Genomic DNA, 16,763 nt, shown 5'->3' on the forward strand with positions numbered 1-16,763 from the left:
ACTCCTGAGATACACAGAAACGCACACACACAGAACATGCATGTACAAATTATACAGAGTGTGGTCAGTGACACACTCAAGCTGCTGCCTAATTAAGCAAGATAAAGAAACAAAAGAACAGGGGACAACTCCTTCATTTACTACTTCGCACACGTTCTGTAAACCAGCTGTAGCATATTACAATGTAATATTTAGTAAATAAAAGATACAAGAGTGTCTTACCAAAAAAAAAAAAGCAAACAAAAACAAAAAAACTGAAAAGCAGTCTAATGTCACGTCTATTTTATTTTACTACAATAAAAAAAATATCTTAAATTCTGTAACTCACGGGAGAAAAAAGTTCTGGTACACGCACACGGGTATATCCTAATTCGCAGCCCCTCATGTCAGATCCCGCCCATCGCGTGCCATTTCCCCCTGGGTACTGATTTAGAATATGCAAATGGCGAAAGGGGAAAGGAGAGCAGCAATTAGCCATGTTTATGAATGCTGTAATGAGAGCCAGAGGGTGCGGGGGTGGCAGGCTGGCAGAAAGACAGCCCAGCACGCAGTGGGTATCCGCCTGGCGCTTTGGAGCCACGATTCATGCAGATGTCGCTGTAGTTCTTCCAAAAACGCTTGCTCGAGAGTGGGAGAGGGAGGGGAGGTAACGAGGACCTCGTTTGGCATCGCACATACCTCCGTCATATGGTTTAAAACGGCACGCGTGCCAGTGCGTGTGATGTGGGGGTAGTGGAATATGTGGGAAAAGTCATGGCGGTCGGTGGTTGTGGGTGGGTGGGGGTTGTGTAGTTAACATGAGTATTGGCGAAGGGGGGGTTAATCGTTGATCCTTGTATGGTGGAATTTTGACGTAAATAGAGCGGTTCAAGCACATGGGAGGTAAAGAAGAACTGATGAGGTGTCTGCATTCTGTTGAGCGCGTCACACGGTGCAGACATTATGCAAAGTGCCTGTATTAATATGCATAAGGAGCTGCTTTATTATGCAGCTGGGCACTAAAGCAATATTGTTGGGAGCGGCAGACGTGCTCTTGTTAAAGTCAGGGAGTGTTATCTCTCCCTAAGCAAACACAGAGCCTTCTTTTGCCCGTTCTCGAAACACTTTTAGAATAGTTAATTATCGCACATATCCCTAGAGATCCATTTGAAAAGAAAACAAAAAAGCAGCTCCAGTGTGGTAGGGCGGCCTGCATATTAAGCTACCGTCCCCCATCTTTTATGCAGTTTATTTTTTATTGGTACTGCGCTTTGACAACCAACAATTAAAAAATGTGGGTCTGTCTACCACCCAAACCCCCCAACAGACGTCTGAAGTGGTATCACCCAGCGTTCAAATAGTTTTCTGACAAATGACTTCAAATAGCACAAACACACTGTAGCAGGCTCATGGGACAGTGTGAAATATGGAGCGATAAACCATCACAGACTTGAACCCGTAAAAGTGGGTTAACATGAGAGAGCAGCAAATACATCCCAAACAGTTCCCAAAACATTGGATTCATACTAGGCAATGCTAATTGTGTCATCAGCTGGCTAGGCCTCACACATTTGTCACTGATTATTAACGGATGTACAGAACACTCTGCCACGATCCTATCCCTAGGAGCTGTTTGAGAGGAAAAAAAGAAAAAAAAAAGAAACCAGCATCCTGAGGGGACAGTATGTGTGTGTGTATGTTGGGGGGGGGGGGGGGGGGTTGCCAACAGTTGGCAGGAACTGAGTGTGTTCCTCTCTCCTAGCTCTGACTCAGTGAGTCCTCCAGAAGCACTTGACCTTGTCAAGTTCCCAAAGGCACAGGACTGCCATGTTCTCCATTTCTACTGCAGTGACAGCTCCTTCAGTCACAGCCCCACCAGCTTCCCCCACCCTGAGCCAACAGTCGCCTCCAGGGGACCTCAGAGTGGCAAGCGGTGGGAGTCTCCAGGATGACAAGGCCACATCTTTAAATGATCTGACAGCAGACTATGATATAACTTCTGCAAACTGCACCAAACAGATCCTAGCAAAGGTTTTAAACCAGTATTACAGGAGCGATGACAGCATTAACGTCTATCCACACAAATTCACTACATAGAGCTTTTATCCCAGTAAAATCCAGTGGAGGGCTTTTCTGCTAATTTCTTGCATCACAAAATTTATTGTAGACCTTTGTTTTAGCAACGCTAACACAAACAATATGACATCGGTTAAGCTGATTTTTACACTCCCCGTGCTATAAAATAGATGTCAAACAGACAGCTTGGCTCACGTTGGGGAAACAGCAGTGGGTCTGATACTTTGTTGAAGCATTACAGCCATTATCTGATAAATAGTTGTCCTTTATTAACTTTGGGTTCTGTAGGTTTGAACAAAATATCAAGCACGTTAATGCAGTATAATTATTACAATACATTAGAAGAAATGACAAAGTAATTTCGCTTCTTAATTTGCATAGGACTGTTATGTTGCTCATTGTCATACTACAAATATACAAAACAGATGAGTTGGGACACAGTGCAATATGTAAATAAAGACATAATTCAATTATGTAAAAGTCATTTAAACACTATGTGATTACAATATAACAAAGACAACATTTCAAATGTTGAAACTGAAAAAAGACATTCTAAATATCTGTTTGTTGTTTGTAAAGTATTTGCACATTTAATCTGATTCCAGCAACACATTCCAAAAATGTTGAGACAGGGCCATGTTTAACACTGCTTTTAACAACGCACTGTAAGTGTTTGGGAAGTGAGGAGCCCAGCTTCAGTAGTTTTGAAAACGAAAGGTTTTCCCCATTATTGATAGTGAATTTCAACTGCTCAAAAATGTGTTTCTCTGTTATAGTATTTTCCATGTCATATTATGCCAATGTTTTCAGGTGGTCTTAACCAGTTTGGCAGCTCTATTTTACTACAGGATAGTCTTGTAACCCATGTACTGTGTGATTTGGCATTGTCTTGCTAAAATAAGCAAGAACATCCCTGAAAACAACAAGGTTTGCATGACGCACCACTTTGTCTCAATCCATTTTAAATTAGCTTTGGCCCAGAGAAAGTTAGAACATTTCTCCCTCCTGTTTATATGTGATTTCTTCTTCGCATGATAGAATTTTTACTTGTATGTGTGGATGCAGCAATGAACCATGTGTACGGTTTCCCCCACAGAAACTTGTCTGTTTTTAATGCTGTGCCCCATGAAGGTCCAAAGATCACCACCAGCCAAAAGTGGTTTTGGGCTTGCCCATTGCATACAGATATTTCTCTCATTCACTTTGAATGATATCATGCACTGTAGATGCTGAAACCCCACGTTCATTGCTATTCTGGGTTGAGAAACCTGATTCTTTAATTGTTTTACTATTTGTCCATGCACTCTTTCACAGAGTGGTGAAACCCTTCCCAGCTTTACTTCTGAAAGACTCAGCCATTCTGGCGTGCTCTGTTTAAACCCAATCATGCCACTGACTTGCTGCCAATTAACATAATCTATTTTTGTAGCATTACACAATATTTCCAGACTTTTGTTGCCACACTGCTATTGTTTTTTGGAAGATGTTGCTGGCATCAAGTTCAAAATGGACATATATTAAAAAAACTGCTCTTATTTGACTGCTCAAATATGAATCCAGAATCCAACTGTTACCAGATTTTAGATGTAACCGAAAATTCAAGAAGAAACCAGATTGTGTTGCAAGTGAGTTATAGTCTGAAGTTAACTTCTCATTCCAGGTTCCTTCCACAGTCCCTTCACATTGAGAAGGTCATTTTATGACGCTATGAAGTTAGATTTCGTTTTGTTTCTGTTCCACATTCAATGAATAAACACTTCAGCCTGGTTAAGTTTCTCATTCAAAGTGGAATGAAAATTTGAATTAGAAGTTAAGTTCTCCAATGTAAAGTGATTTCCTCCCAGTGGAAGAACACACAGAAAAAGTTGAATGAGAAACTAACTTTGTAAACTTGCTATTTATTGTGGGACAGAAAATGCAAAGATACTAACTTCAGCCTTGTAAAGTCCTCATTTAATCTGGAAACTAATAATTGAATAAGAAGGTAAATAGAAAGCTAGAATCTTGCACATTTAAAGAAAGAATAATAAACACCTGTTCATCCTCTAGTTTATTTATATATAGTGAATGTTACAACTGATACTTTAATCTGAATAATATAACCAACCACTGTGGTGTACAAATATTTTGCATTTATCAAAGTGTATTTGTTGAAGATTCCTCTCCATATTTAATTTAAAAACTCACACCTTACTGCTTAAAACAAGTTGAAAACGAGTAGAAAATAGACAAAAGCAATGTTATTTATAAAGGTGGAACTCAAAATATGTAAAAAAAAAATCTAAGATTGAAACATTTCAATACATAATGAATACCAAAGGTTAATAAATGCACATGTGATTAAATATAAATTGTACAGCAAAGCTCCAAAAACAACTCCAGAGTATGTAGAGTTAACTGCCCCAAACTTTTCCCCTCCTATTCAGTTATTCTAATGGGAACTCTGAGCAGAGAGGCTCAAGTCACACCAAGCAGGGGCACTCTAAGCTAACCAATGTGTTTGCAGTCTGCCAACCCTTCACCTCGTTGCCTCATCATGTTTTTGAGGGCAAGTTGCATATGGCCCCGCCCACTGCTGAAATATACAGACCTCCTGCAGCACCAGCAGTACGCAATATATTTAACTGCTGCCCAGGACGCGACTCGGCACATTAATTGGTTCCGGGTAATTCTACCAGATTAGTATTAATAAGCTGTTGTGGCTGCGATCAAGATGAACTGTGCAGTCTCTCTGGCTTTTCAGAAACTTGCGTGAAGGTCAACTGTCAATCATTCGCTTCGATATGATAATAAGCCTCTAAGGCCAAAAGAGGACGTTATTAGCTGCAGCAAAAATGGCTTAAAGCAAGGCTGTCATAACATGAGGGCAGAGTGGTCATGGGCCTAGAAGGATGAAGGGTACAGATAAAAACTTGGCCGATATATTGATTTACTGTTAAAAAAAAATAAGTTGGTATTAGTTACTCAAGACAATATCAATATCTGTCAGATATTTCACTGACAATGCCTCCTTGGTCACTAGGATTTGAACTTACTCCAGATGAGAGAACCTTGACACATGATACCAATACAGGCTAAAGAGGTGAATCAGAACACAAAACACTTTAATAGCAAGTAATGCAGTACTACAGAGTGAATCCACACTCAGAGGTGTCGTTAGACCAATTTCATAAAAAAATAGAAAATCATCCCATATGTGAACGTTAATTGTGCTCCATATTGAACCAATAGGGGACACAATTTGTATGTCACGTGTGATATTGTGTATCTGTGTATCTGTGTCGCCAACACTGGGCCTCCAACAGCCTCAGAAATATATTTATTCATTCATTATCTGTAACTGTTATTATAGACATAATGATACCAGGCTGCATCTTTCGTGATAGGATCTGATTATCTGCATGTTTTGTTCTTTCACACTCGTCTGATTTTGAGGTGGTTTGGCCCTCAAAAATGTAAATGTTGTTGACTTGGGAGATACAAAACATTCTAGATATATAATGCCAGTAATGCACTGTTTAACTAAACTGTTTGAAGTCTAAACTAAAATGTTATGTTTAACGTTTAATCAGGTTGTATTTTTGCCCACTTACAACTAAATCGGGCTGTAAAATGGAAGAGTTCTCAGCTGATATATGTAGGAAAACGTGCATGTGCACACATGTACCCTGCATATGGCTAGCATTAGGTTCAGAAATGCTACCCAAACGAGCAAACCATTCATATTGATATGATCTGTTTTCGGTCAGACTTGAAAATCTTGAGTTATTGAATATTTACTGTTTTTGACATGTCTCATTTGGAATGTGGGAAATGTCTCGATGAATTAGCTGAGCTGACGCACTACGTGGGTCTTGTTGTGCAGGTCTCAGAGTGTAAAACCTGGCTGCATTCTCTGGCCTGGACTAGCAAGAGCTGTCACAGGTGTATTAAGATGTAAAAATGTGCCAACAGAGCTCAAAGCCGCAGTGCAGACGGCCAAGGAAGCCCCAAGACGCAACTCAGACGAGAACAGCTAAAGCTCCTCAGATTCATGTAAGCATCACGTCACGGGCATAGGGAGCCTTGGGGCCTATCAGCCGCAGCCTCTCATCAAGAGCAAGACGGGCTGAAAGAGGGTGAATATGTGCTGCCTGGTGGTGAGTGATTGTGGGCAACTGTGTCTGCCCAATCGCTTCTCAGTCCCACAAGGCCTGAACCGGGCGGCTGGCAGGGGAGCCATTACACGCACACTTCTGACAGCTCACTCTCTCATTACGGCAGCAGGCAGCATGTAGTCCCAACACTGCAGCAGCGCAGTATGAGCCCAAACTCAACCCCCCCCCCCAGCCTTCCTGCATTTTCCTCTTCCTGCTCTCCAGCAGACATGAGCGGCTGCCTCTCCTCATGCTACCAGCATGCCACCCCCCCACCCCCCTCAACAGAATCATTGCCCTCTCTGTTCTACTCTTATATGTCCCTGCTTTCCTTTAAGTCACAGCTCAGCCCTCAGCAACTGCACAAGTTTTAACATTGCAAATAAAAATTTAGGAAACACTTGTCATATTAAAATCATATTAAATCTTTTTATTTTACAGAACAGTGGGTCACAAACCCCAGGGACAATCAAGACTTGTGCTGGACAATAATTCAATATCAATATATACTGCAACAGAAAATGTTTCTCTAACTTTGGTAACGCATGTCCAATATTGTGATCTGTATATATATTATATTCAGCGCACTGCCTTCAGTTCAGTGCTTTCTCTAGGAGTTGTTAAGCAGCGGCGATGGCTCACACTCCCTCCTCCTCCTTCCATCCACAAAGCTCAATGTTAAAAAGGACACAGTGCGTCCAGTGTGAAACAGATATTTTGAAAACGCATCACTAAAGTGTAAAACACCTCTGTGTGTGTGAGTAAGTGACAGAGAGAGAGAGAGGTTATAAAAGAAGGTTTCCCAGACTTGGCAAATTCAATTTTCAGTAGTTTGAAGGTACAGACATCAGTTGTGGACATTCTTGGCAGTTTTTCCTGTGGCTTTTATCTTGTTCATATCGACATCTGTATTATATCGTATAGACTGAAGTTAAGAAATATATTGTGATATAAACATTGGCCATATTGTCCTGCTCTACACAAGACTCTCCACATTTACCTCTAGCTACAACCTGCAAGACATTGAGAGAAAATAATTTAATTATGTATATATACTCTAAAACAGAGGCTAAAGTTAGAAATCATTAATAAAATCAGAAAAAAATAACATCCAAAATTGGCTTGACCCATTGTAATAAATAATTCCAGTACACACAATACACATGCCAAATTATTATGAGATATTATTTGGGTGATAGCAATATCAGCACAATATAACTACAACACGGTAGTAATATGATTGTGTGCACGGGCTGGTAAGAGTGTATCAGGAACAGCATTACAACACTCTACATTAATCACATACAAACTGCAAACAGTCTACAGTTCATACCATAGTGCTATATTTTCGGTTGTTGGTCAGAGACAGCATTGACCTGATTGATCTGGGCATAGCAGCAGCACACACAGTAATCTGCTGCTACCATGTGGGTGCAGTGCTGAGAAAGGTCCATCAGTCACAAAATATTTAATCAGCGGTGCTCTGATGGTAGTTTTTTTCCACTGATGGACAGGATAGAGGCCTGATAAATAAAGCAGCAATAGATGAGTGACAATTATGAAATGAATCTATATGGCAGGTATACATCATAAAACCGAATGAGTGTAAGTAAAAGGCAGCTGTGCCTAATAAACTAGTTCAGTCAGCATATTACATCCTTTTTTTTTCCCTCAATCCTTCTTCCCCAAGATTTCATCCCTGCTTTTAACCTGCTAAACCCTTGAGAACTCAAAAAAATATGTACAGTTTTAAGCTTTGTACTAGTTATTTTTCCTACAAAACTATTTTATCACTCAGCAAATCGCTTGCATGTTACTGAAAACATACCAGGTTTTAAATGTTTTCCGTACACTGAAAGACTGTTGGAGTTCCAGTCCATCACACATCTGACTTAAGGTCTTAGAGTTCTCAGTCTGCCTGTACACAGCTCCGTGTCACTGCCACGACATGAGAATAAGCAGGCTAATCTTTCATACAGCTCTGACTGCCAAAAACTGCCTGTCTGGAGTGCGTCTGAGTCAGCCGCTTCGTCTCCTCTATCACATTTGACTAGTGTGTGTTTATTCTGACACTTGTGTGTGCCAGACTCTCAGTCTCTCTCTCTCTCTCTCTCTCTCTCTCATACACACACCCACACAGAGGTGGTGCGGTTGAGCGAGGTGATGGGTAAGGTATCTGCAGGGCTGATGTAATAAAGCAACAGTGTCCTGCTGAATCACTCAGTCTCTCTGGCCTGGGCCTGCTGCCCCAGTGCTGCCTGTCACCGCTCCAAATTACGTGTTCCTCAAAATTTACAGGCCTGTCAGGAGATCCCTGTCCAAGTCTCTGACCCCACCAAATTAGATCAGGCTGCGCGCTTGACAAGAGAAAGGCCAAGACGAGCCGTTGGAAATAGATGCAGGGAAGCTCCGGGATACGACCTCTGTCTACTGCGCTACATATTCTGCTGTGTCCACACTTTTCCCTCTTAAAGGGCAGTGACAGACTTAATTGGCTTGGAGGAGACAACGTCTTGCAGGCATTTTCAGCGATTTCTGGGATTTAAACGTGGTAGCCGGCTTCAACAAGGGGATCATGCGGATGTACGGGCCAGCATCTGTAGCTGCTTAAGTCCAATATGCAGGAGGCCCACTTGAGCCCAGCTCGTATCACAAATAAAACCTCAACATAAATAAAAGTACATGTACTCGGCAAGGCTGTCCTCTTTCCAAGCAAAATCTTTATAGAGCTGACATAGTTCACAATCCTGGGCCGTACACCAAAGGGAAGGGGGAGAGAGGGAGAGGGAGAGAGTGTGTGTCTGTGTGTAAGACAGAGACAGTGTGTGTGAAAAAGAGAGAGTGAAAAACGAAAAACAAACACATTAGATCCACACAGCTGTGGCCTTGGACATGGATGTCATTTTAAACTTGTGAAAAAACATCTGCACTCCATAATGAAGTGTACAAACGGGATAAGCTTATTTCTGCAATGTTTCTTGTACCTGTTTGTGTGTGACCTGAGAGCACTGGCTTTTGTTTATGGCACTATGGTCGTCCCCTTGCGTGAAGATCCATGACAGAAGAGATAATTACATGAACATAAAACTAACAGGCCACTAGAAGGTGTAGGGCACCTCTAGGCATTCATTCCTCTGTACACTGTCGGCAGCTTTGCTTTGGAGTTTCAGGGTGTGTCTCTTACCTTGGGTTTAAGAGCTTTTGGAGCAGATGTAAAATCAGCAGATGTCTCTGCCTCGTATTCAGACTTTTGTTGAAGTTCCTTAAGGGAGAAATAAAAGCAGAACGGGAAAAAATACGATTACTTCTATGGTTTAGAGATTACGGACATATGGACACTGCTGAGCACCAAAGGGAGTTGAGTAAACTTTTCCTTCTCAACTTTGGCTGCAGGAATTAACAGTGTTTTCAGCGGGGATGCCGAGCATTAGTGTGACGGCCGCGAGAACAAAAAGAGGAAATGTGCATTTTACAGCTTACGCCGTTTTTTTGTCCTCTTTCTTTCTGCTGTTTTATGGGTCGGCTTTTGTGTCCCGGCTCTAAGGAAACGGTTCATTAAATAGGAATGCCCATTTCTCCCTTTTATTTTTTAATGCGGTGCACAGGGACATTGCCCAATCTGAAGTGAGAGCGAAAAGCCAGACTTCCTTCTGGCTCAGGCTTGCTGGTCATGCTGGCTTCATTAGACCGAAAGGATTCCAGCAGGCCTGTAGAGGAGGAGGAGGCTGAGCTGGAATTCTAGCAGGATCTGCTAGCCAGGAGGATGAGGACGGGGAGGAAGAAGTCCGGGCAGGTTGAGGGAAAGAGGGCAAGGGCAAGCAGAGTGAAGAAACACAAGAGTTGGATGAGTGATGGCGAGGGGGGAGCTGAAGAGATACGCCTCATTTACCTTCTGTGGACAGGCAGAGAGGAAAAGAATAGATAAACGAGGGATACGCATAGCAAAAAAAGCTGGAGAAAGGAAAGAAGATGAGACGAAAGTAATCCGCTAATAACCTTTTAGGGCTGAACAGGCTTGAAGGCGACCAAAGTGCCAGTTTGAACCCAAGCACAGCGCTAATCCCTATCTTGCGGTGTTCCGCCCTTGCCTTGATTAAAAACAGGGCCCATAAATCAATGGCAGGAGACGGAAGGCCACCCACCGTTCCCTAAGTGCCAGAGATTCACTCCGCACTGGAACAGCGCTTGATTTGTTAATAGTGTACATAATGGTGGCCGTTTTCACAAGCCACATTAAATCATATGCCGCTAGCCCCCGTGTGAGCATTAAAGCAAAAGAGGGGCTCAGTGATACAGAGCTCCACTCCTGAGGTTTTTTTTTCTATACTCCCTCCAAAACTCAAGACTAAATTGGATTTTCCCTGCACTGTTTTCTAATTTGAAACATCCATCATTTATTATTAAAGGGAGAAAAGAAAGGGAAGGCTTGCCTACGGCGGACAACACCCCACACCCTATTCCGACCAACACACATCAAATACACACACACACACACACACACACGTACTAATGCACTCACTCATTGCACTCAAACCACTCTTTTCTACAAGCACACTAAGAATAGCAGAAGAGACTGATATGTATGTGGTACATTCAGTAAGAGCCCAATCATCATGGGGGCTACATGGCCTCTGGGTTTCACACTGGAGTGGACCACAGTGTCCACCCCCCTTTAAAAAACGGGGAAAAGCCCAGGGTAGAGTGCCTCCACGTGGCCTTTAGCCATCCTGTTCTGTATTATTGGGACGAGGAGGCTAAAGTGTCACAATTAGTCTGTCCTTTTTCATGCAAATCAATTTGACAGCACAACAATCAGCCGGTTCCGCCAGCCAGGCTTTCTCCCTGCACTCGCCCGCACTGGCATTTGCTGAGGCTGCCCACATTTGCATTATTTATCATATCAGTACGAACGTGGGGCCCCGGTGCGGCAGAGCTGCCGCTGATTAGTGTGGCATTACATATGTTAAGCACAAAGAGAGTGATTCCCTTTTCCTCATGCCCCACTGCACCACTTTGGGCTCCCAAAGAGAAAACAGGGAGCTTATTAATATCCCACAGCTTCAGAAACCAAATATGGCTGGGCAGCACAGAGAGGGAGGGGAACGCAGAGCAAGGTGCCAGACGCTCAGCTCATGTATGTATGCAAAGGACAGTGCAGGGGAGAATAAACAGTCCAAAGCAGCATTCCGGTCAAGTGTCAAGTTGGGTTTGTCCATTGGTTCAGATGAGGGTGTGGATCAGGCCTGGGCAGTAATGTTTCTGCAGTCTACTCTTCATTACATTCTAATGTGTGCAGCAGAGCTGCAAGTGGGGACAGGTGGCGCTGCAGCCTTATGACCAGCCCCCCTCATATTAGGCAGCACAGTCAGCCTCAGGCACACATTCATTATACAGTATGGCACACTAGGTGTGGGCAATAAGAATGTGATATGCCATTATATTACAAAAATAATTATTATTATTATTCTAAGAATGTTTTCCCACTTTAAATTTCATTTACATCCGAGCACAAACTTGAAGAAAAGAAAATTGATCAACTGAATCATTTAGCCACAATATTTCTCACATCAAATGTCCATATTATTGTTTTTACATAATTTCCCAAAAAGGCTACTTAAGATATCCGTGCACCAAAATAAATTATAATTAATTTCTACAAGAGCAATATATTTGTTTTAATTCAAACTAAATATGCTGTTTAAAAAATGTAAATAAAAACAAAAAATTTTCCAGGATGGCTGTCCTTTCAACGGTCACATGGGACAATCCAAAGCGCAAAACAACTCTTCACACAAATGTAAATATAAATTTTTTATAGCATACAAAACTGAGGTTTTTTTAAGAAAACGGTTTGTGTTTGTTGGTGATTACACCTGGCACCATCACAAAAGTATTCAGATGCAGACACCTACTGTCACATCCACACAACCGACAGGATGCACACACTTCACTGTGAGTTTCTTTCTTCTTTCTGATTCGAAACAGTGCGGGTGTGTGATGCCCAAGCCACGAGTTGCTGCCGGTGGGCTGTTGCTATTATAAATAGGCATCATTTGTTAATAGGAGGAGTCCCATCAAAGGACTATGTGGATTTGTGGCACTGTGATGGATGGATGCATCTTGATTATCATTAAAAAGTCATTTACAAGACAAATAGGGACTAGCTTTTCAAATTATGGTTGCTATAAAGCAGATTTGAGGTTGGCCAAGCACTGCTGAGAACAAGCAGTCCTTTAGTTCACGCTAGCGTTTACTGATTACTGGCCACAGCAGCCTCAGGCTGGATATGAGTGACACGAAGCTAACGTGCTAACAAAGAGCCGGTCCCATCCGTCTGCCACTGTTGCCACAGCATGAGGCAGCTAGCCTTTTAAAGCCAGAATAGCAGGTAGTCTGAGGCACTGGCGAACACGTGGAAAGACAAGATTGATTTTTATGTCTTTAACAAAGTCCTTAAGACAGAATAGGACAGCGAAGGAGAGCTAACCAGGAAAATCATCAGGAAATAACTACATGTGATCCCTCCCTCTTTTTTTCCCCTTTCTCCAGGAGGTCACCTAAATGAAAGCTGACAGAGGTAATATCGGAGGAGGGAGAAAGATGAAAAAGAAAGAGGAGAGAAAAAGGCGAGGCAGGAAAAAAGGTCTGAAGCAGTGCGAGCTAGGTCCCTGCGCCTTTAAACTGAAATCTCAATCTCGCAAAAGTTTGTTCCTTAAAAGGAAATCAGAGGGCTTTAGCTGAGGCATTGCCTCCAAAATCATGAATAAACATCAGACTGCCTTGCTGCGCATACATCATACATCACAGGCCGACACTACCTAATGGAGGAGGACTCATCACCCTCCAACACATGAAAAGCCAGCGAAATTACCAAGCCAACCATACAGCCGCTCGCCTTTTCAAATGGACCATCGAGGGAAAGGGAGGGGGGCGGAGGAGGAGGAGGATTCTTTGACTAAAATGGCTCTCTGAGATAACCATCTCTCAGCGCCGCTCGCTGCTAGTGCCGAGTAAAAGAAAGGAATCGTAATGACATTTGTGAAAATAATTAAATACAAATGCAATCTCCTCTTGTAGCCAGCCACCCCCACCACTAGCCACCATTTTTATTTCTCTCTCTTTCAGTCTGTGCTCAATCACTACCTTCACTTTGATTCTCTGCATTTTTTTTTTCAGCATGTGCCGAGCACTTGCTTTTCCAGACTGTCCATTTAACAAGAGAGAAAATGCTTTATTGCAGGCTCTGGAGGAGATGAAATTGCATTTGCCACAATTGTCCTGCTCTGTTTGGGTGCATTTTATGAGAATGCGAGCGACGCAGTTGCTGAGATGTCATCACTGAAAACATGTCGAAGAAAATGGACGTCTTGTTTACACGCTGCCGCCAAACAAAATGGACCCGCCGCGTACACCTTGGGCTGTGCCACATTCCTTGAAAGGACAAAGGAGATGCAAAAGAAACAGGTGAAACTTAATCAATGTACAAGATGGCCATAACAAGCAATTGTTCAAACGTACAAACAAAATCACATCAGTTGACTACTGTGTAAGATGAATACTTGATCCACAGGTATTTTGCACTTACAGGGCCAATACGAAACCAAATGAAAACACTATAACACCAGTCTTAATGTTTTAATTTAATGACATATCAATATTTCATTACAGCTGTAGAATCCAGCACAGATCTATAAATAATTTAGCAGCACGGGGAACAAAACACTGACAGTAATTTAAAGCGTAAGCATGAGCACCATTTCCTGTCCTCTGCTGAAAATGCCTTGGGCAAGTTTAAGTGAAAATATATACACAGTGGATCCCTGAAAATCTATTAAGGGAAGATGGTAATTGGTGTGTGAGTGGGTTTCAGTGTGTGTGTGTGTGTGTTTGGTGCAAAATGGATACATAGATATATCCTGCACATAGCCAGGTATGAGAGAGGGCTCAGTGCAGCATAGTGCAGTAATTTCTTTGATCATTTTTAATGGTGGCGTTTCATGTGGGTGTGCTGCACATGCACATGCGTGCACACACACACACACACACATCACCCTGCAGGTGTCATTTCACTCCTCCAGCTCTGGGATTAGTATGCGGCAGGCAATAAAGAGCCGGGCCATTACACTGCACTGCACGCATCCATAATCTCAACACACCAGCATCATTACGTTTTCAAAAGGACACTACCAACTCACTGTCTGCTGAGATATTGCTATGTGGGAGAGAGGGGGGGGGGGGCAGGAGGGAGAGAGAGAGAGGCTGAATGTATGTTGAAAGCCACAGTGCATTGTGCAAGATTTAATAATAAAACATTATCAACAGCATATAGAATACATATAAGACTGCCACAGACACTGGTAACCAATGTAACATAAGAGTCTGCAGAAGCCATGCCTTTAAGCCAGGAGTATAATACATACTGAGCATGCAGCTCTGTATCAGGTGTTGTTGCATACCACACAGAATGCGTCACAGTGAGAAAGTGGTGACAGACATCAAGATCAAGTTCATGTTACACTCTGCTTCCATAGATGTAGCATATGTATCTTGTAAAATGTCATTCATTGAGCTTATAGCTAAGGTACATAGACGTAGGTTTAAAATGTCTCACGTCTTGTGACCGATAACCATTTGGCATTAATCCATGAATATCTGACATCCGTAAATTGAGGGAAAGTATTAAGAAGTAATTTCATTTGATATAAAAAGGTGTTAGGCTTTACTATATAGCAACACAGCGTTATATAATGTTAACAGAAGAAGCACTTAATGCATATTTTAAACAAGAAAAACCATTGCAAACATATTTGTGCAAAAATCATGTTTGTAAAACACTGACAGCTTAACGCTGAGCTCAACAGAAGCAACAAGAAGTTAATAACAGTCAGCAGTAACGTACCTTAGCACTGTGTCTTGTGGCTAAATTGTTGTTACATTTCTGTCATTTCTTTTGAGCAATGATACACAGGTACATGAGTAGCACTGGACCAAAGTTGCTAGCCTCAGGAATCTGTGCTCTTTACTGCATTGGTTATTATTTTCCGTCGTAAAGGTTTAGCAGACAGCGTCTTCACTGGGGCAAGAAATCAAAAGCTTTTATGGAGAGATTTATGGATTGGATGCTTGGAAATCATATTCAGTTTTTAAACAGAATCACTGACTGAACTGTTTTTTTTTGTTGGTTAACAGTTATTCACTTCATTATTATCTTCCTGATGTTAAATAAGCTTAGCATCAGTGCACATAAATAAATAAAAACTGGTTCTATATAGAACCCTGGACACTTGAAGAACCTTTTGCATGGTTAAAGGGTTCTTTGCATCAATCTTCAGATTGATGGAGACTATGCTACAAATGGTTCTATATAATCACCTTTTAGAAAAGGATTCTACATGGCACCAGAAACAGTTCTCCTAATGTTACGATTTCAGGCTTGTTACAATAGAAGAATCATTTATTGTGCCATAGGTGCTGTATAGAACCATGTATAGCACATTCTCCATCAACCTGAAGAACCCTTTATTGATGCAAAGAACTCTTTAATCATTCAAAAGGTTTTTGGTTCTATATAGAACCATTTCCTTTAATAAAGAACCCTTGTAGGACCATACTACTAGTGTAGCTGATGTTACAGACAATTAGCATTCGTCTTTCTGCATATGTATTTGGACTGACTGCCTGTCTCAGAATACATTTTAAGTCACGTCATCTACAATGGCTTTTTGCTTGCTTGGGTTTTTGTTGTTGTTTTGCAATGCTGAGTGGTGTGCTGTGATGTTCAGAGTATCAAAGTAGCGCTGAAAGTGACCCTTTGTTAATCCATGTTATAGTCTTGTCATATTTCCTACATTTAATATTCTCCCTAGTGTTCCAGCAGTACCATGTTCCTTTTGAGCTTGGGATACAAGGTAAGAGACTTTCGAACCAGTAAAACATCAGCTCAAGGCCAGTTTATGAATCTGAAAAGACTGATTGGTCTCATTTATTATTGATCGTGCTTCAGTCATCCATTGCCGGCATGCTGTGAAAACCGCCACCCCTTCTTCGCTTTCCTCTTCTGATTTCCCATATGTGGCCAAATTATGAGACATCTTCCATTCTTTGATTTCCTTGTAATGCTGAGTAGAGGAACACTGCTCTGATCCTCCTTAAGTCACTCAGAGTGGAGAGCAGTAAACCTGGCACAGAGGAGTTTGTGTCTAAGAAAAGGGGGGTTAGTTTAAGGTCTTTAAGTGACAGGGCGAGGGGAGAGAGCAGCAGTGGCCCTATAGTGGACTGACTGTTCTGCAGCAATGGCCTGCTGGCTGTTTAAGAGCAACTGGTGGGCCTATGAGCAGAGACAGCACCCAGACCACCACATAGACTATCAGCGACAGTCTCTTTGTTTAGACAGCCTTAGTTTATCCCTGTGGCATCTAGTGCTAACACTTATAACTAATTTGCAAGTTGGTGAGCCACTGCACGGTAATTTAAACTGTATGACAGCAGGTTGTTCAGATGAACAGCAAATTGACCCTTTCTGCATTTGCAAGAGAAGATGGTCATTCCAAGAGTGTGACTTCTCAAGTACTG

General features: G+C 42.0%; 1 protein-coding gene across 6 annotated transcripts in view; it reads right to left on the reverse strand.

The window, feature by feature from the left end:
- LOC136672315 (polyamine-modulated factor 1-binding protein 1) overlaps window positions 1-16,763 on the reverse strand; it is a 188,224-nt gene that overhangs the window by 153,495 nt on the left and 17,966 nt on the right. For 5 of the 6 annotated variants that reach the window (XM_066648313.1, XM_066648312.1, XM_066648309.1 and 2 more), the window contains exon 4: window positions 9,376-9,453. The exons of the other annotated variant lie outside the window; for it this stretch is intronic. The gene's annotated coding sequence lies outside the window, so the exon portion shown is untranslated. The remainder of the gene's footprint in view (window positions 1-9,375; window positions 9,454-16,763) is intronic. 6 annotated transcript variants of the gene reach the window in all.

The sequence above is a fragment of the Hoplias malabaricus genome, chromosome 16 (assembly GCF_029633855.1).
Source record: "Hoplias malabaricus isolate fHopMal1 chromosome 16, fHopMal1.hap1, whole genome shotgun sequence".
NCBI classification, from domain to species: domain Eukaryota; kingdom Metazoa; phylum Chordata; class Actinopteri; order Characiformes; family Erythrinidae; genus Hoplias; species Hoplias malabaricus.